The sequence below is a fragment of the Phyllostomus hastatus genome, unplaced genomic scaffold (genome assembly GCF_019186645.2).
Source record: "Phyllostomus hastatus isolate PE091 unplaced genomic scaffold, TTU_PhHast_1.1 phas_contig_196, whole genome shotgun sequence".
NCBI classification, from domain to species: domain Eukaryota; kingdom Metazoa; phylum Chordata; class Mammalia; order Chiroptera; family Phyllostomidae; genus Phyllostomus; species Phyllostomus hastatus.
In genome coordinates this window covers 7,286,580-7,306,605 of record NW_025333709.1, presented here as the reverse complement: position 1 = coordinate 7,306,605, position 20,026 = coordinate 7,286,580, and the positions used below count along the sequence as shown (strand labels likewise).

The 20,026-nt window shown below is 46.3% G+C and overlaps 1 protein-coding gene across 6 annotated transcripts in view; it reads right to left on the bottom strand.

Annotated features, from left to right (window-relative positions):
* C1QTNF7 (C1q and TNF related 7) overlaps nt 1–20,026 on the bottom strand; it is a 95,492-nt gene that overhangs the window by 14,007 nt on the left and 61,459 nt on the right. The window contains exons 1-2 of one of the 6 annotated variants that reach the window (XM_045834331.1): nt 3,275–3,588; nt 546–721 (exon numbers count right to left, since the gene is read on the bottom strand). The exons of 4 other annotated variants lie outside the window; for them this stretch is intronic. The gene's annotated coding sequence lies outside the window, so the exon portion shown is untranslated. Of the gene's footprint in view, nt 1–545; nt 722–3,274; nt 3,589–20,026 lie in introns of those variants that run through there. One more of the 6 variants, XM_045834330.1, reaches the window with a different exon arrangement.

The window sequence follows — 20,026 nt, the reverse complement described above, 5'->3', positions numbered from 1 at the left end:
TAAATAAATCAGTGCAAAAGGGAACCTCTAGAAAATGTGTCCACAGATCAAGATCCCTTTATAAATAGCATTTTCCCCTTTATTTAGAAAAATAAAACAAACCCACGTATGTACAGTCAAGTGTTATTTGACAAGAGAGCCCAGAATACTCAACGGAAAACCAGTGGTCTCTTCAGTATACAGTGGTGGGAAAGCTGGACATTCACATGCAAAAGAACGAAATTGGACCCCTAACTTACACCACTCAAAAAAGGAATTTGCAATTGACTGAAGACTTAAAAGTGAGACCTGAAACCACAAAACCTCTAGATGAAAACAGGGAAAAATCCTTCACATCGGTTTTGGCAACAACGTTTTTGGATACGACACGAAAGCACCGCCACGGAAGCAAAAATAAACGGCTGGGGCTCCCACACACATAAAACTTTCTGCACAGCAAAGGAAACCACCCACGAAAGGAGAAGGCAGCCCACAGGATGGGAGGGCATGTTTGCAAACCACCGACCAGAGAGGGCACTACTACCCAAAACATATAAGGAACTTACACGACTCAAGAGCGAAGCATAAATAACCTGATTGAACGTGGGCAAAAGATCCGAACAGACATTGTCCCAAAGGGGACAGGCTGACAGCTACGTGGAATGAGGCTGGGCGTCACTAATTATCGGGGACAGGCAGATCAGAACCACAGCGGGATGTCACCTTGCACCCGTCAGGATGGCTGTTACCAAAAAGAGATAAGAAACGTTCATGAGGACGTGGAGAAAGGGGAGCCCTCGTGCATTTGCACAGCCGCTCAGGAAAACAGTATGACTGCTCAAAAACAACTCAAAGAATTAAAAATAGAACTGTCATGTGATCCGGCAATTCCGCTTCTGCGTTTTTAGCCAAAAGAAACGAAAACAGAATATTGGAGAGCTCTCTGTGTTCCCATGTCCACACAGCATTGTTCACAACAGCCCCGAGACGGAAACAACCTGGGGGGCTCCCGACAGACGGGTGGGTAAAGGAAATACAGCACAAATACGAAGGAACACCATTCCGCCATCCAAAGAAGGAGATCCTGCCATTTGTGACAAAACAGATGGAATCTGAAGGCATATACCAAGTGAAATAAATCAGACAGAAAGAAAAAGACTATATAATATCACTTACATGTGGGATCTAAACAGCTGAAACCACAGAAACATGGAGGAAAATGGCAGTCGTCAGGGGCTCAGGGGGTGGGAGAAAGGGGGAGATATTGGTCCCAGCAAACTCCCAGTTAACTGGGGTTTGGCCACTGTTTGGCTCTGTTTGGGGGATCTAATGTCCAGCATGGCATCGTTCATGGACAGTACTGTATGACATCCTTGAAAGCTGCTGAGAGAGTAAATCTTAAATATTCTCATTATATATACACAAAATGATAGTTATGGGAGGTGATGAATGTGTTCACTAATCTGACTGTGGTAATCATTTCAGAATAGTTACGATTATAAATCCACGAGAGACTGGGTGTCAAACCTTCACATGGTACCCCTTACACTTACACAATACTATAGGTCAATTATATCTCTGTAAAACTGGAAAAAAACTGTAGTTGGCAGAACTGTACAATGGCGTGGCTGCTGTGCAAAACAGTATGGAGATTCCTCCAAGAATTTCATGCAGAATTACCGTGAGATCCAACAGTTCCACTGTGGGGTATACACCCCAAAGAAGTAAAAACAGGGACTCAGAAAACACCTGCACACCCATGTTCACAGCAGCAATATTCACACTAGCCAAAAGGTGGAAGCAACCCACGTGCCCTCCGACGGGTGAGTGCATAAAGCAAATAGGGTGTAGACTTGTTACAGTGGACCACTGGTCCACCTTTAAAAGGAAGGAAGCTTTGATACACACACTGCAGCACGGAAGCGTCTTAAAGACTTTGTGCTGACTAGGGTTGAATGGTTCTACTTGCGTGATGTAACCAGAATGGTCACAGTTGCAGACAGGGAGTAGATTGACGATTGCCAGGGGCTGGGGGGCGGGGGAGAGGAGTCGGTGTTTAGCTTGGACAGAGTCTCAGCTGGGAGGGTGAAAAGCTCTGGGGATGGATGGGGTAGGGGTGGGGGTAGGGGTGGGGAGGGGTGGGGGGGGGGTGGGGGGGGGGTTGTACAACAGGGTGCACGTGCTTAATGCCGCAGAACTGCACACTTAAAAACGGCAAATTTTACATTATGTATATTTTACCACAATTAAAATACTAAACATGGGGATGAAGAAGACATATTCGTTTTCTTATTTCCGTGCTAGGCGTTTTAAAGACAACGTTTTATTTTACAAACGAGAACACCAGGACTGAGGGCCCAAGTCCACCCAACCATAAACATGGCTCCAAAGGACTTGAACTGAGCTCTTTCTGTTTGCAGATACTTCAGTTCTCCCCTGTTTCATGGGAGGGAAACTAGAACATGACTTCATGACAGAGGGCTGGACTTGATTATTAATTCAAGTTGAAAATGTGTTTTGCCTGGAAATGATTAGGAAGAGGCTAGGTAACCAGGGGCAGCCAAAGCGAGTCAGATCCCTGGCCTGCGGAGGGGAGATTTCACAATCGCAGGCTTTTCCTTCTCTGGCGGCATGAGGGGTGGCACTGTGAGGGACACAGGATGGGGGGACCTTAGGCACTGGAGCCCCAGAGCTTGTGTTTTGTGGCTCCTCGTATCTGACCCCGAGGTTCCATTTTTCCTCCTGCGACCTGCTCCTCCCGTAGGCCCCGAGTGACCGCCCCTTTTCCTGTGCCCACATCTCCCACAAGACCACACACTACCCTGTGCTGTGGCTGCGGGCATGCTTTTCCTCCACCAACATATAAACTCCACATCGCCACCATTTGGGACAGAGGCTGGTCTACAGTTGATGCTCAACAAAATTCGAATCAAGGAAAAATGTTCATTCATCCATATTTATTTTTATCAACAGCATCGGCTGCTTTCTGTGAAGGGCTACGATGGTATGCCAGTGAGAAATATTGACATTTGTCAAACATGCTGTCGTCAACAGAGCAATGTTAGGTCTGTATCTCCTTCCCAAAGACCCTTTCGTGGTAGGTTGTTCAGGGAAGTCGGGAAACTTCTTCATGGCCACACAGCCAGTGTCAGACCAGAGATTTGAACCCAGGTCTTCAGTTTCATGGATTCCTCTTACAGACCCGTCTACGTAATACACCCAAAAGCTACCATAATGATACAGTCACGGTCCCCACAGCTGCCAAAATTCTCAACAAAAAGAGTAAACACCATACCTTGCTCTGGGATGGCGCGACGCTCCAGGATTCTAAATCCACAAGAGACCAAGAGTCTTGCATGAGAGCTCAGCGAGAAACTTGCGTTGGTACCACGTAGAAAAACAGATCCAAGTTCTCAGAAGTTTCCAAATACTTGTGCTAAAAATAATTTTCTCCTTTAGTCCCAAAGAGTCAGAGGCCCTGGAAGTCCTTCACGGAGCGAGGTGCAGCCAGGGGTGGGTTAAAATGACGGTTTTGTTTGACATAAACCTTAAGCGTCTGCTTTTGTTGACAAAGTTTAGAGGCGCCTCCATCTCTGTGTGTCGTGGCCTCTTTTTCAGATTTGTTTGCTTCATTTTTTCCCCTCCTTCATGTGTTTTCCACTGAGTGGATGTTTCAGGAAAAAAAAAATTACTCACTGACTGGAAATCAGTCGTCGACTTAGAAAAAAAAAGAGTCATTTCCTCTTTGAGAGCTTTTGCAAGGTACAGTCTTCAGACCCTGGGCACAGGGCGGCGTCTCGGGGAGCGACAGGGGGCGATGTCCCTAATGTGATAACCGAGTCAGGAAAATGGCCTCTGGTCCTACACGCTGCAAAATGAAGCGAAGGCATGAATACACCAGTGACGTTTTCTTTGTCCTCTGCCGAAGGGATACATAATTGCATATTCTTAGCAGGCTCATATGTCTTTGTTGCTGTAGAGAACTGATCTTAACACCTCAAAAGGCTGAACAGTTCTTCAAAATCCCGTGATGACTCGTCTTCGAGGCAATCAGTTCCTTTGTTTCCTTCCAGTAGGTACTTAGATGCCTCCTTAGCAACAGCACTATATTATGCATGATGCCATGCATGGAAATGAAGGGACTGAAAACTCTTGTTATGACCTTGCTTTCCCCACCATCCTTCTCAAGCCATTGAGAACACGAATCGGAAGAAGTACTTCCGAAGTAAGGGAGTGAACACTGACCGCACATTTGACCAGGAAGCGTGGTGGGCTCCCCATCCCCAAAGGCTTTACTGTGTGCCTTTGCCACCCCACCCTGCATCCGGAGGAGATGGAGAACGTCTTTAGAATCTGTTGGCTGTCCAAACTCTAAGTGCCATCATAGGGTGGTAAAAACAATTCCTTGAACACAGAAGTGAAGCACAGGTTTTGCCAAATAAAGTTTTTTTTTTAAGTGAAATAAATTTGTCAAGTAACACTGCATAAGTTAAAGATGGACAGGGTGGCACCTCGAAATAATTTATATATTGTAATAGGATTGCCCCTGTCGCACCATTACATTACATAATTATAGTACAATATTATTGTCTATACTCATTATCCTGTGCATTAAACCTTTCTGGCCTATTTACTGCTTTTTATAAGCTTGTACCCTGGAAGACAATCATGCTGTCCTCGCACCCTCATTGCCTGGTAACCACCATTTTACAGAGTAGGACCTGCATCAGAAAGAGTCCCGGGTTTTTCTCATTCTCCAGATGAAATGGTTGTCCTTGATTATTTCTAGTTCTCCTCACTGTTCTTACTATTCTCTCACGGACTACTTGTGCCTCACGAGACAGAGTGTCAAAAAATGGCATCAGCCACTTCCGTGCATCAAGGTAGAGACACAAGTCTCCTTGAAAGCCTACTTTTGTTTTTACGGAGAGAAATCACTCAAATGACTCTTTCCGTGCTGTACACAAAACACAAAAGGAGGGATTTGGTAGTGGTTCAATGGAGGTTTTTCCTCTCAGGCACCCTTTGCTAGAGAGGGGTTGAGATTATCTGCTTAAAGCATCTAGGCCCTTAAAATAGAAAGGAACCAAGGGTCCAGCTTTTTCTTTCCATGATGTACATTTAGGGAAATTAGTAATGGACAATGGGGTTGGCCTGTTTCAAAGCTTGTTGTGAAATAAAACACTGTAGACCACAGGATGGAATTGACCAGGAGGTAAGTGGGAATCTGGGTAAAAAGACCTAAAGGATTTTGGGGTGGTCCATTTTGGTACAGTATGTGAATGGGGCTGAAACTTTGACTGCTTTCAGTCATTCTGTCATAGCAGCTACCCCATGAGGGACAGTTGAAAACATGGTGGTGAACTAGGAGTCATTATACTAGTGAAGGGGTAATGACGGGTTAATCCTGGGATCATCAAAAACATCCCCTACAAATGCATGAGCATCTACCGGATTGTGCTTGACTAGAGCGTCACCATTTGGTGGCAACTGAAGCAACAGGGAGAGCAGACAATCAAAGGTTCTGCTTTCTACTCTCTAGCTGGGGTGAAAGTAGGGATGACCCCTTTGGGATGAGGCAAGCCCCTAGGCTTCCTAGATCATTCGTGGAGGGGAGGATTTAACTCTTGACTAGTCTGCCTGCCATAAAAGCAAGTGGGGCCCTAGCAACTAAAACAGACGTGACTCTATTTGAACTTAAACTCACAAAGCAGTTCAGAGAGGCTCAATGCTTTCATTCACTCGCTCCTAACATAACGTCACGGAATAATATTTTGTCCTGTGTAGGAGCGCTCTGACTATCTGACTTTTAAGCAATCCCCTCACACTCCACATGGAAGTCTTCTACAAGGCTGAACTAGACTCCAGTCCCTACAAGTTTAATGTCAGATGTTCTAGCTTTTGGATATGTTCATTTACTTGTTTAAAAGTGTTGACTTCTTCTTAAAGGGCTTTTCTATTTACTTTCTTCAGAACAGCACAATCTCTGTCAAAGAGCTTACAGATGGATGAGTTGTTTTTTGACCCCTGGCAGTTAGGCATATTCTGATTTTTTTCTGTTTTAACTTGGCCAAGTGTTGATACAATTTGTGGGTATACACATTTGCTTTTGATATGCCCTCTGCAACTTCCTCAACTTCCCTTCGGTGGTTGATGTCAAGGTTTCCTGTATTATTACAGTGTCACAGTATTTTTTGTTCTGCAGTATTTGACTTCTTTTTTATTTTTTAAATCTCAGATAATTTGCTAAAAGCCACATATTCCTGGATGCCTCCTTCTCCTTCATCTTCTTTTTCTTCTTCTCCTTCACAGAATAGTCTCCAGGGCATCCAGACCTCAGATGTAGCTAGAGCTTGTTAGTGACTATTTCACTCCATTACTGTCACACTTATTTTAGAGGCAGTGGTAAAAAGTGGCGGGTGGGAGAATATGCCGAAGGGCGTATTGGCTTCGAGTAAAACGTGAGACTCCATTTTTACTCGTTATTCCTACGAGGGCCAGGGTTCTGGTCCGTTTTTCCCAGGCAGGTAACGGTTTGCTCTTAGCTCCTGCCCTTGTTCTCCCATAGATCCCACTCACTTTTCCACTGAATTCAGCTCCACACAGACTGATTATAATTCATGTGCACAGAGGATCTCACAGTGTGCTGGTAAACTAGTTCCCTTAAAAAAGATTCAGATTTACAGCTCTGTCCATTTACTTGCTGTAAATAACCCCATCATGGCCAATTTTAAGCTACGAACATGACCTTCACTGAATGCAAAGTTGGGAAGATATATGTGCAGAATTGGCCCTTGCTAGCTGGTCTCAGCTGACTCAGCACACCATTGGTGGCATAGGTGCCAATTCTAGGTACTATAATGAGTATAAATAGAAGGGTCTAATGATATATAATGAACACGTACATGCTAAGACATTACACCATTATCTCTTTCAGGTGGGTCACGTTATCATCTTCCTTCCATAGATAAGGAACTAGGCGGTCTGACCCACAGCTGGCCCAGCTGACCTCTATCCCAGTTCCCTCCCTAGGGTGTTGCCATCTACAAGTCAAGGTTTCTGCATCCAAACAGCCTGCAGCCGGGAGAATTGCATACCTGACTCTTCTGTCCCATAGCACTAGACTCTGTCTGGAATCTAATCTCTTTCTAGCCTTAGTGCCTTGTTTATATCATCTCCTCTGGCTTGCAGTCTCTGCCAGCCACGTTTCCTATGCTCTTGTCTTTACCTGTTCACACGTGTCCTCCTTTTGCCAGAAAGTCTCCCTGATTCTCCCAACCAGTTATATAGCCTTCTGTTCCATGACTCCTCCTGGCACATTTTTTTGGACTCTCTCATGTACCTTAGTGCACTGATTTTCAGCTAGATCTATTGAATCAGCACACCACTGAATCAGGTCTGAGCATTTATATTTTTCAAGAGTTCTGTGGGTAATTCAGAAGGGCAGCCAGTCTTCGGGCATCTTTGCCACATCTACTCTTGCTCAAATGATACTCCTTCTGTTAGTCCTTCCAAGCCAGGGCGTTGCGATGATACAGTTCCTGGTCTTCTTCCTCTTTCATCTGTTCCTTTTTATTCATTAGCTGATTACATATTGACTGAGCTGCTCCCATAGTCCAGATTCTGAATGCTTGGTCTTGGTGTTCAATGGAAGGCAAACATAGAGCCCTTGTAGAGGAAAATTCTAGTGGGGAGGACAGACATCCATCAACTCATCACAAAACTCTGCTTAATAAGATGTTAATTGGGACTTTCCATCACTTTGGAGTTTCAGTTGAAGACTCAGAGCAGAGAAAAATGGGCAATCGGTGCCCACATTCATTTAAGACTTGCTAAAAACCAGCTGGATCTGACGCTGCCCATCATCTGGTTTCACTCTACCTAGCAGAAAACTAGAAGTTCAAAAAGATTAATGGTCGAAGAGAGCTTTCAAGGCAGAAAGCTTTTAGCTGATGAGAGTGCTGGAGATCTCTCCCCTCCCCACCGCGCCATGAGGGAGGGCATGAGGAATGACGCCCACCCCCTAGCCTAGTGGCAAGGACCCCACGAGATCACAGATAAATTAGAGGGACCTGCAAGAAGGACACTATTTCTCTGTACTCCAGCGGGTTGGTCACTGAGCTCTGAAGCCGAAAGCCTTGCAGCTAACATGCGATCAGAGAAATGGCATAAACAAGTTGTGGGAGAGCTTGACCCACCCCCAGAGGTTTTTTTTTCTTTTTTTTTCTTTTTTTTTTACAGTGAAAACAATTTTTATATTTAGAATTAGCCAGCTGGAATCTGTTTAGATGATCCAATGTTGTTGGCAGCTTCCAAAGCATCTCAGTTCGACTGAGCCAGTCGAACACGGGCCTTCTTCTCCCCATCAGGCCTGCTCTGGGTGTTGACCTTGGCCGCGTCAATGTCATAGAGCTCCTTTGCAGCCTGTTTGATCTGGTGCTTGTTGGCCTTGACATCCACAATGAACACAAGTGTATTGTCTTCCACCTTCTTCAAGGCTCACTCACTAGTCGGGAAAACATGATGATGGCAGAGCAGTCAAACTTGACTCTCCTGGGGGTGCTCTTCCCAGAATATTTTGGTTGCTTTCGGAGCTGCAGTGTCTTGGCCATTGGAAGTGGGTGACATGCAAACTTTATCTATTTATTTATTTATGGCCATGGATGCATTTTAGCACTGCCCTCTTTGCCTGCAAGGCCTTCACATTGGCTTTGGCTTTGTGGAACAGGGGCTTCCTTCTTCATTTTTGGTGCTATCTTTGTGAAAAGTTCACCCCTGGAGTTTGATGTCTTATGTGGTCACAGAAACCACTGAATCCTGCAGGCTGGGGGCTGACTGAAGGTGAGAGAGCAGTGTAGGGACCGCTATTGGAGAGCCGAGGGTATCTGAGCTTCCCCACGAGGCAGATGGTGCTGAGGATGGCAGCTGGGTTTGGGCCATTTACCGGATCTGCTGAGCAAGGAGGGAGCCCCTCTAGGGTAGGAAAGCCAGTAAGAAGCCATTGAGTGTATCGCTGAGTACAAAAGCTGGAGCTGGCGTGGGACAATGTAAGTGACCCAGGAGTGACTCATCCATGTCAGGGGACTGTTCAGGATGGAGGTCCCTCAGAAAGCCTCCAATGACCCCAGAAATATGTCCAACCAGAGAAAGCCAGTCCTTAAAGATCTGGAGCACACAGCATACCTTGGCAGCCCGGGGAGAACCATGCAAACAGCACCCATTAAGTGAAAGTACCTCAGTCTTGTTTTCCCAGTTCTCCCACCCTCTGGCCTGACTCTGGACTTGCCCGAAGTGGAAGGAGGGTTGGGAGATGGGGGAAGAGAGAAAAAGCAGAGCATATACTGAGCTGGAGATATGCAAAGGGAACGGGCCTTGTATTGAATGTGGAGCTGAAGGTTTGAGTTAGATTTATTTTATTATCTGAAAATGAGTTATAATTGACTCACAAGGTTGTTCACGTAACTGAAAGTGGCCAGAAAGCTAAGCAACTTGCCCAAGGTGTTGTGAAAGGGCAGAGAAGAAAGATCCAACAGAACTTGACTGGGAGCATTGATAGGAGAAAAACAAGGTTGTTTCTTATTTTACACCTTACTCATTGGATAAATGAAGTAACCTCTGGAGAGTGTTCTGAAGGAACGGTAAAAGGTGTTTGCTATGAGAGCTTTCGGGGCAGTGACTTAGTCAAGACTATGGGTCAGGCTTGTGTAAAGAAAGAGCATCTGACTTGAAACAGGGACCAGGAAGAGGGCTGGGGGAACATCCCAGGCTGAGGGAATGCCCGTGCAAAGGCCCTGGGGTAGAAGAGGATGCTTCTGAAAGAAGGCCACTGAAGGGAAGGAAACAGAACATGTGCCTGGAGCGAGGACGTGCCTGGCCCAGGGCAGTCTTTGGGGGCCGTGGGAGCTTCTGGTCAGGCTCCTGGGGCCAGTCAGAGCCCCTGGGGGGCTGTGAGTGGGGTGTTACGGGTCACGCTGTCGACTCCCCCTCCACCCTAGTGTGGTTACAACGTTGCAGAGGATATAAGGAAGGGCAATGCCTGTTTCCACTTTCCTGGCCTGTCAAAGTGAGTTCAAGAAGCTGTAAAAAGATTCAGTTTGGTTTCTGAATGGAAAGATGTGGGTCCTGGCAAGGACAGTAGTTTGCAGAGTAAAGAAAGAAAATTCACCCATTCATTGAATGAACAAATGTCATGGGTCCCTACCACATGCCAGGTGCTGCCCCCGGCCCTGGAGATAAGGAGTTCAGAGGGACACAGATACCCCTCGGGACCCCCCTCCCCCACCATCATTAGGGAAGGAGGAGCCTCAGAAGCCACCAGCCTGATCTTCCCATTTCATAGATGGGAAAGCAGACTCAGCGAGAAGTGACTTGCCCAAAGGTCACTTTTGTACACAACATCATAATTCGCTCTTGGGGCTCTTGGGTTATTTCTCAGATTCCTCTGCACAGCGCAGCCTCTCACCAAGACCTGATTCCTAACACACAGAAAAGACGCTGCAGAATTTTTTTAAAAGACATAAATATCCGTTGTTGTAGGCAATTGGGAATTAACAGTATAGTATTATCCCAGATTGTAATACTTGATCCCCATCGTTATGCCCAAAACATCACTTCTCCTATTTTAAATCAAAAGAAAATTTTTTAAAATTCAGAAAATTTCAAACATACACGAACATAGGGATCAGATGGGCAGTGAGTTCCCACGAACCCTCCCCCCAGATTAACGGCCACCCATGGGGAGTCTCGCTTCGTGGACACACCCAGCCATTCCCTCCCAAATTCCACACCTCGTATCATTTACTCCACGGCTATTTTGGGAAAACCTAAACATTTTTATCATCTTGGACGGTCACAGAGTGATTGGCACCATGCATCGCCATTGGCCCTGGAGGCCTTTTAATCAAAAACGAGCCCATTTTAGATCAGTAAAAAATGTCTTCAAAGCACGTTAACACAGGCTGCTATAGTGTGCGCTAAACGATCCAAAATGTAATTTTATATGGTTGTCAGGGATTTTCAGTGAAGTTTTCGGAAAGCAAAGGGAGCTCTCCGATGGCTTGTTACAGACATTCCCAGAAGACGCGGGTTCCGGGAAAGGAGGCTGCGGAGCGGCCTTCAGTTTCGCTTCGTGCGCGGAGCACAGCGGGTGGTGTGGGGCAGCCTTCCCTCTCGCTGGCCCTGGCCGCCCCTGGCAGAGCCTGCCCCACAGCCAGGATCCTCCTGGGGGTGTCAGACTCATTGTCACCAGGTGGGGGCGGTGCACATCAGCCTCGTGGCTGCCCTCAAAGGGCTGAATGCAATTTTGGAACTGTGTAATTGTAACTACTCCTTAACCGGGGGCAGGGGAGCTGGGTGCAAGGTGCCGGCGGATAAAACAAGGGGGGAGGACTGGATTCAGCCCGTGGGCCTCGTGTTTGCTGCCTTTAGGCAGCACTGGAGGACCGGGGCTGTCTGTACCATGTGAGGTAATGGTAGAGCCTTGGCACTGGAGAGCGAATAGTAACATTTTCTTGAAATGTTTGGCGTTTGAGAGATAACTTTGTTTTGCATGCATGTGTTCTGCTTTTCAAATGGAGTTATAGTTTCAGGGTATGTACTTGTTGCAACATGATCACCGCAGTACATGCAGTGAACACCTATCACCTCACAGGGTTACAAGTTTTTTTGTCTTGTGATAAGGACTTTTAAGATTTACCCTCCACGCAACGTTCAAATGTACAGCATGGTCTCGTTAACGGGAGTTACCATGCTGTACGTTACACTCCGGGACTTATTTTTTTTTAATTGGAAGTTTGTTTTTTTTGACCGCCTTCCCTCATTCCATCCCACTGCCCCATCCCTGCCTCTGGCAACCACCAATCTGATCTCTGTATCTATGAACTCAGTTTATGATTTTTTTAAAAAAGATCTTTCATTCAAGTGGGATTGTATTGCGTTTGCCTTTGTCTGATATTTCACACAGCATAGTGTCCTCAGGTCCATCTGTGTTGTCACAAATGGCAAGACTTGATTCTTTTTAATGGCTGAGTAATATTCCACTATATATACAATATATGTATATTTTATATATATATAACATTTTCTTTGCCCATACATGCATTGATGGACTTTCAAAGTTGTTTCTGGGAAGCCACACCTCTGAGTGATAAAAAATAAAAAGCAGTTACCCTTTATCATGAGTTTATCATGGCATGGCCCAGGGCTGAGAGCTTTATGTGCATTTCTTGTTTATTCTTCACCAGGGGCCTGTGAGGCAGCTGCTGTGGCTCCTCCGTGACACGTGAGGGGGCTGAGGTTAGGGACGGATTGAACCACAGCTCAGGGCAGAGCTGGACTCCAAAACCCTTCCGTTCACAAATGAGCACCTTATCCACGTGGATAAAATCCAAGGACTATTTCAAATCTTGGCTTAGGGGGTCTGTCTTCATGACATTTAATGGCAACGAGAATGGAAAACGCAATGTGTTATTTGGAAGTTTAGCCTTGACTAGACAGAGCATAACGTTAGAGAAAGGATTTTTCTAAGCGTTCCACCGCCTTGTTTATTCTACCTTAGGGAAGGTTGGGTGGATGAATTTGGGAAACTTGGGGAGAACAACTAGGCGTGTTCGGCTCTGAAACTGTAGGCAAAAATCTGCTCAGTTTCATGGAATCTGGATGAAGAAGCTCATTTACCATCACACCTAAGCAATATTCTTTTTTAAAAAGGGTATAATGTACAAAGAGTAAAATTCACCTTTTTTTATGGGTAAAATTTGATGGTATTGACCAATGCACACGGTTGTGTAGCCACCACAGGTAGAGACACAAAGCACTCCCGTTCCCTCCAAAACGGTTCCCCCGCACCCCACGGTCAGACCGCCCTCCTGCCCAGCACTGATCTCATTTCTGTCCCGATAATTTTACCTATTCCAAAGTATCGTGAAAAATGTGCACACACCTCAGAATTTATTTTCTATGCTCTATGTGCTGAGCATAATCATCAAATAGATTTTCTCATATCATATTTTAAATATGTGCCCATTGAGGAAAATTTGTAGAGGAGAAAAGGCAGAAAAATAAAAGTAAAAATTTAAAGTCCTATCTCTCAGATAACCAGTTACCATTTTAGTTTATTTTTTTCTCTTGTTTTGTTGTGTCTGTGTATCGCATAGATCTTTTGTTCAAAGATTTGTAATATTACTCATATATGGTTGCTGCTTGCTTTTCCTTTCTTAAAAAAATAAAACGTATATTTGATATATAACTGTAATTTAAGATATAAAACATGTGATTTGATATTTAGGTATTATAATATGATTGCCATTAGAGCAATATTAGTAAATAGTATTATCATTAATAATAATCATAACTCTTTCTGTAGTGAGAATGATTGAGATCTAGTCTCTTAGCAAGCTTGATGACTATAACACAGCATTGTGACTATTTACCGTACCGTGCGTTAGATCTCCAGGACTGACTTACTCCTAGCTGTAAGCTGGCACCCTTAAACACACCTCTCCCCTCCCCCACCTCCAGACACGGCTAACCAGCATTCTACTCTCTGTGTTTATGTGTTTGTTTCTTTTTCAGATCCTGCATGTAAGTGGTATCCTGCAGTATTTGTTTTTCTCTGTCTGATGTATCTTACTTAGCACAGTGCCCTCCAGGTCTTTCCAAGCTGTCGCAAATGGCAGGATTTCCTTCTTTCTCAAGGCGGAGCACTATTCCATCGTGTCGATCACGTCTTCTTCGCCCCTTCCGCTCTTGCTGGGCCCTGAGGTTGTCTCCGTGTCGTGGCTGTTGTGAAAAGCGCTGCCATGAACAGGGGAGTGCAGGTGTCTCTTCCAAAGCCTGTCTTCACTTGCTTCGGATGTGTGTCCAGAGTGGAATTGTTGGATCGTCTGCTTGCTCTTTCTTTAAGCTAATTGATCGTAAGCATTTCTCCTCTGTTACTTTTTTGGAACTGTGAATGGCCAAACAATATATATCAAGTAGTTGTACCATAATTTATTTAATCTCCTTCACCACGCCCCCATTATTGGACAATTCCATTTTTTTCCTATTATAAATGAGATTATATTGAAAATATTTGTGCATAAGCCTTTATCCCTATTTAGGACTAATTCCTTAAGACAGATACCCAGAAATGAAATTACTGGGTCAGATTTGGATATTTTATGTCTCTCTTGGTACATGCTACCAAGTTGCTTTCCAAAAGGCTGCACTTACGTTGTCCATTGCTGCATTAAAACACAATCCAGGGAGATGTAAGCTCCTCACCCGCCAGTCCCCATCAGCCTCTGGAACCCAGACAGAGCTGCAGAACATCGATCTGGAAGTGACTGCCACGGTCGGCAAAGCCAGCCTCCACCAATGCCTGACCACAGATGTGTGTTTTGCAGACAGAACATCAAAACTCATTCCCCAGCGGTACTGCCAATTGCACTGTCTCTGGGTTGAGTGCCTCCAAATTCCCTACACGCCCTCCGCCGCTGGGGGTTAAGCCTTGTTCATCAGCAAGTTCACAGCATCAGTTCTGTGCTGGGAGCGTTAGGTGCCCAAGCTGCCTTGTCAGATTGGATACAGGTGATGAGACACTCTGCCTGGGTTGGCGTTACCTCACTGTCTCCCTGGGTAGACAGCCCAGGAGGACACCAGGGGCAGCCTTCCACTGCGACAGAACAATCACCCCCTGGTGTGGCCAGGGCTCCAGGGCGCCAGTGGCCCTCAGTCACCAGGCTCCTCTTCTATGGGATCTTGGATGCATGGGACATTGTTATACAGCTTTCCAGGAGTCCTCGCTCAAGGATGGAAGAGTCATGTGGCCAGGGAGGAAGTAGAAGCCGTTTCTATCTCTTCCACACCCAAGCTGTCAGCCCTACTAGCTCTCCCCTCAAGGCTCTGTACTGACTCCGCCCTACTGGTGACCTTTGTCCGGGTTTGTCTGGATGCAGTCTGAGCTTCCTTTGCTCCTCAGACTCTCTAGGACCTCCCACTTTGCCAGGCCCAGCTGAAAGCCAGCTCAGCTCTCTGTAGGTAGTTTATTCGTTCTACCCAGGTTTATCCAGCATCCTCCCGTCCCAGCCGCCGGTCATGTGTTGAGGTCCAGAGTCAGACAAGGCCACTCTGGTCCTCACACACACGTCCTTTTCTAGGAGCTCTGTGGCTTTGTGCGCCGTTTCTCTCCTTCAACCTGCGTGATCTCTCTCTCTCTCTCTGTTTCTTCACCTGGTTCAACCCCAAACTCACTTAAAAAAATCGTTGATATTCTTCAACTGTGTGCCCAGTGGACACCTTTGCGCAGACTCAGCAAGGCCTCTGAGTGTGCAGTGGGCGAGGGAGCTCGCCAGCAGTCAGGACTTCCGCTTTTGTTTTCATTTCATACACGGGAAAACGGAGGCATCGGCAGTATCTTGCCTGAGAGACTACACAGTCTTCGACTCTTAACCACCACATGTTATGACCTCTTCTCAGCAACCTTCTACACACCGAAGATACCAACGTGCCACACAGACAGAGAGGAGCAGTTGTAGACAGAGACCTCAAAGGGGGGCCTAGTTTAACTCTAGGGACTAGGGAAGGCTACTCTAAGGAAGGGACATTCGGAGGGATTCCCGAGGGTGACTTAGACAGGTGCCGACAGCAGAGGAGCATGTGTAGAGGCCCAGGGACAGGGCAGGGGTTTGGGAATTCTAGAAAATGAAAGGACGGTGGCCTGGCACTGTAGTAGAAAGCAGCCTATCACAGAGGCGGTCGCAGGAGGTAGGCAAGGTCAAGTCATGTCAGGGCTTTGCAGAGGGTAGATTTTATCTTTAGAGCAATGGGACAGGAAACCATCACCTGGGTTATGCTCCGAATGGGGTTCTGGTTGCTGCGGGGAGAACGGATTGGAGAGAGCTGGGGAGCCTGGTGCAGCCGAGCAGGCAGGAGACGGCCGTGGCTGGCCGCTGTGGTGTCAGGAGATAACGAGAGAGCCAGGGAGGTTTGGAACTCATCTTGGTTAAGGTCCGATGGGTCAGACGCAGTGTCCTATGGGGAACCTCCTCTGCGCTCATCAGCACCAGCTACATCCACAGCGCCTTCTCTCTGTTCCCGGGTGCCCGACCCCAGGATCTCACAGGCCACGATTCCCACGTGGTCTCGTCTGCTTCCTCCCTGGACGGTGAACTATCTGTTGTTTATGGTTTTACTCGCTGCTACCCCTACCACTAGAACACTGCCTGCCCCTTGCTAGGTGCTTGATCAGTGTTTTTACATTTTGTTGAGTTGGTCACTTACTATGTGACAGTCACTGTACAATGCATTATGTGCGTTCACTTGTGAGCTACACTCCGCAGCCTCAGAGGAGGTTTCATCCCCACTTCGCAGATGGAGAAGCAAAGGCACGAAGGGCCAGTTGCCTTTATTGCTCTCACGTAACTCACGTAACTAGAAAGTGCTAGAGCCGTGGCTTGAGTCCAGAGTCCAGACCTACTGGTGACAAAAGACCATAGGTGACAGCACCCAGCTACGCTTTCTGTCTGCACCTTCCACCAGCTGGCACATGAGAGGAGCAGGGTCTTCGTTTGGATCATCGCTGAATTTCGTATCCCGGCACAATGTGGAGGGCAGCAAGTAGGTGTGTGTGGACCTCAGCCAGACTGGATCAGGCAGCGGGGACACGCAGTGGAATAGTATTTAGCCATCAAAGCAAACAGGGCCCTGATACGTGTTACAGTGTCCATGAACCTCGAAAACATTCTGGATGAAGGAAGCCAGACACAAAAAGCCGCCCACTGTGTGAGTCTCGTTGTGCAAAATATCCACAGTAGGTGGATTCATAGAGGCAGAGAGCAGACTGGTGGTTGCCGAGGCTTGATGGTGGGAGTGAGGAGCAAGGAAGGACTACTTAATGGGTACAGTAGGGTTTTCCTTTGGGGTGGTGAAAGTATTTTGGAACTAGCCCTGGTTGGCATAGCTCAGTGGATTGAGCGCGGGCTGCGAACCAAAGCATTGCAGGTTCGATTCCCAGCCAGGGCACATGCCTGGGTTGCAGGCCATAGGCCCCAGCAACTGCACATTGATGTTTCTCTCTCTCTCTTTCTCCCTCCCTTCCCTCTCTGAAAATAAATAAATGAAATCTTTTAAAAAAAGTATTTTGGAACTTGGTAGAGGTGGTGGTTGCTCCATATTGTTAATAACTGAATACACTGAGCCGTTCACTTTAAGATGTGAGTTTTATGTTACGTCAGTTTCTCCGCAAGAAGAAATAAAGCACTGGAATGAAATGCACTAGCTGCAGAGGAGTGGTTGAGGAGCAAGGAAAGGCTCGAAGTGGAGCTTTCGCTATACCTATACTTTTTTATATCTTTATAAATGAATATTTAAAACATCTCCTTATAAAAGATCTGAAGCAGGAAACCCACGCCTACCATTGGAATGGCGCTTGAAATTCTCTGTATGGAGGAAGGTCGCTAAGACCGCACAGAGCGCAGTCGCTGAGTGTGGTGTCCAAGTTGGCGGAATTTCAGCCTAATTCTCCTTCCACTAAAGCCTGTGATGTTTAAAGCCGGGCCTTCAAAGTCCTAACAGATGCGCCGTGCTGTAGCCACACTTCCTGTCTTTGAGTGAATGTCTGTCAGTGGGAACTCTGACAAGCTGCAGAAATCAGCTTCTCATAACTCATCTCCCTTCCCTCGGATGGAAAGGAGTTGTCTGAGACACCAGCGCACAGCAGGGCGGAGGGCTGCGTCGTCTCCACTGAGATCTCACCGAACGTCGTGGGAAGAGCTGGTGCCTCGACGGCGCAGTTGCCCAGGCGTGTGGGGAAGTGGGGCTCCAGCACCAACACTTGCGGAGGGACCCCCGACTCTCCCTGGGCCCCTCCCCTGTGCACGTGTCAGCGTGGCTAACTTTCAGAATCACCTGGTGGGTGCGGGTCAAAGCTGAGAGAGAGGAGATCAGGCGAGGAACACGCCCAAGGCCACAGAGGGGCGGAGACAGAGCTGGGGTTCCAGCCTGGTCTGCCTGGCGCCAGAGCCTGTGTTCGCCGCGGGGCTTCCCGCCTGAACACACACCCCGGCACACAGAACGGGCCGCTGTGTAAGCCCTTGTTCAACGAATAAATGAACGACAGCAAAATGACGTCACTTCGAATGGCTTAGTATTTGGGTAAAGATGCACAGAGTTCAAACCAGGAAGGGGACAGGCACCAAAGTGTCGCAGGTTCGATTCCCAGTCAGGGTACATGCCTGGGTTGCAGGCCATGACCGCCAGCAACCGTACATTGATGTTTCAAACAGGTTATCTGTGCAAATGCAAAGTGACACAATTTCAGAGTGCAAAATTTAGGCTGACAGATGTATCTGAAGAGTTTGAAAACTGGGCCACCCTTTGTCCCAATACTCCCACTCTTAGGGTTTAATTTGAAGAAAATTAAAGGAACAAAACAAAACAATGAAGGCAAAGCTATATGTACAATGGAAATGATCAGAGCAGAACCTGCCTTTCTGCCATCATACATGATTTATTCTATAGTTCTAGACTGGTTAAGTTAATGGCACATCAACAAAAGGACTATTTTACAGCCATTAAAATTTATATTCTGTAAGAACATTTAATGACAAAGGCAAATGTTTATGATATATTAAGGGGAGAAGTAGGTTACCAAATAGTGTCTCTAGTGTCGGAACATTCATTCTGGCTTAAACAAGAATATATGTTTCAAAAAGAGGAGAAGCCTCAATACCTAAATGTTAATGTGGCTGCATCAGCATATGAAGGGCTATGGATCATTTGTATTTTCTACTTCCATTTCTATTGTTTTTCAATTTTCTGCAAGAGGCAATAAGCATATTTCTTTTGGTCTTAGAAAGTCAATAAGTGCTACATAAAAACAAAAGGAAAAAACCCTCACTCTGCCCACCCTTTGGACAACATCTTGTGTAAATAAAAAAAATGATGTTTTCAAGCCCTGGCTGGCATAGCTCAGTGGATCGAGCGAGGGCTGTGAACCAAAGTGTCACAGGTTCGATTCCCAGTCAGGGCACATGCCTGGGTTGCAGGCCATGACCCCCAGCAACCGCACATTGATGTTTCTCTCTCTCTCTCTATCTCCCTCCCTTCCCTCTTTAAAAATAAATAAATAAAATCTTTAAAAAATGATCTTTTCTGCAAAAAAGAAAGCATTGATGATAATATAAAAGATGGTTTGTGGCTACTTATCTCTGTGTATTTCTCCTTTATTTTGTTTGCTTGTCCTTCAGTGTAGAATCCTAACTGCTCCTTCTCTTCCTCGTACCAGATTTAAACATTTGGTTAGAGTTCCAAATTTTCTTCCTTTCCACCATCTCATTAAGGAATTAGAAAGCAAAGAGTCTTGGAGTTTAGACATCTGGGAGTGGCCAAGGTTTTGGATTTGTTTTGTAAAACATGCATTTGTTCAGCTGAGCAAGTGTGAAGCAAATGCTCTCGGCGTGTCTATTAATCTTTGTGGCCTAAGTGGTGTCAGGGTCTGCTAGCTCGTGTTTTATGATGTTCGGTTGCATAACAATGTTTGGTTTCAAGGCATTGGCCCCCGTCCTCTGTGGACGGGGAGAGGATTTGGAGTATGGAAGATATTTTGATTTTCCTTCTCACATTTAGTTTGTTTTTTTTTAATCATGTACTGGAACTCTGTGACGGTTATGACTAACATATTTGGTGAGTTCATGAAAACATTTATTTTAATTGAAAAAGCCCCAATAGAACAGCACTAGAACCAGAATGCCCGACACACCGTGTTGTGCTGGGAGACTCCTGCTGGGGGGTTTCGGGAAGGATTTAGGTGAGTGCTGCCGCTTTAAAGGGATGGAGGCCTCTGTCTGCAGGGCGCAGACCTGCACAGGTAAAGCCCCACAGACAAAGGGGCTTCCTGGTGGAGTCAGGGAACTGACGCCCGACGGATACTGGCTGAGGCACAGGTGGAGTTCTCTTCGGGTGACACCAGAGCTGAGGTGGATAAAGCACGCAAGGACATAAAAGTTGCTTGTATCCCCGAGAGTCGTGTTAGGACATTCTTCATCTTCAGTCGACTTCAGAGCTATGA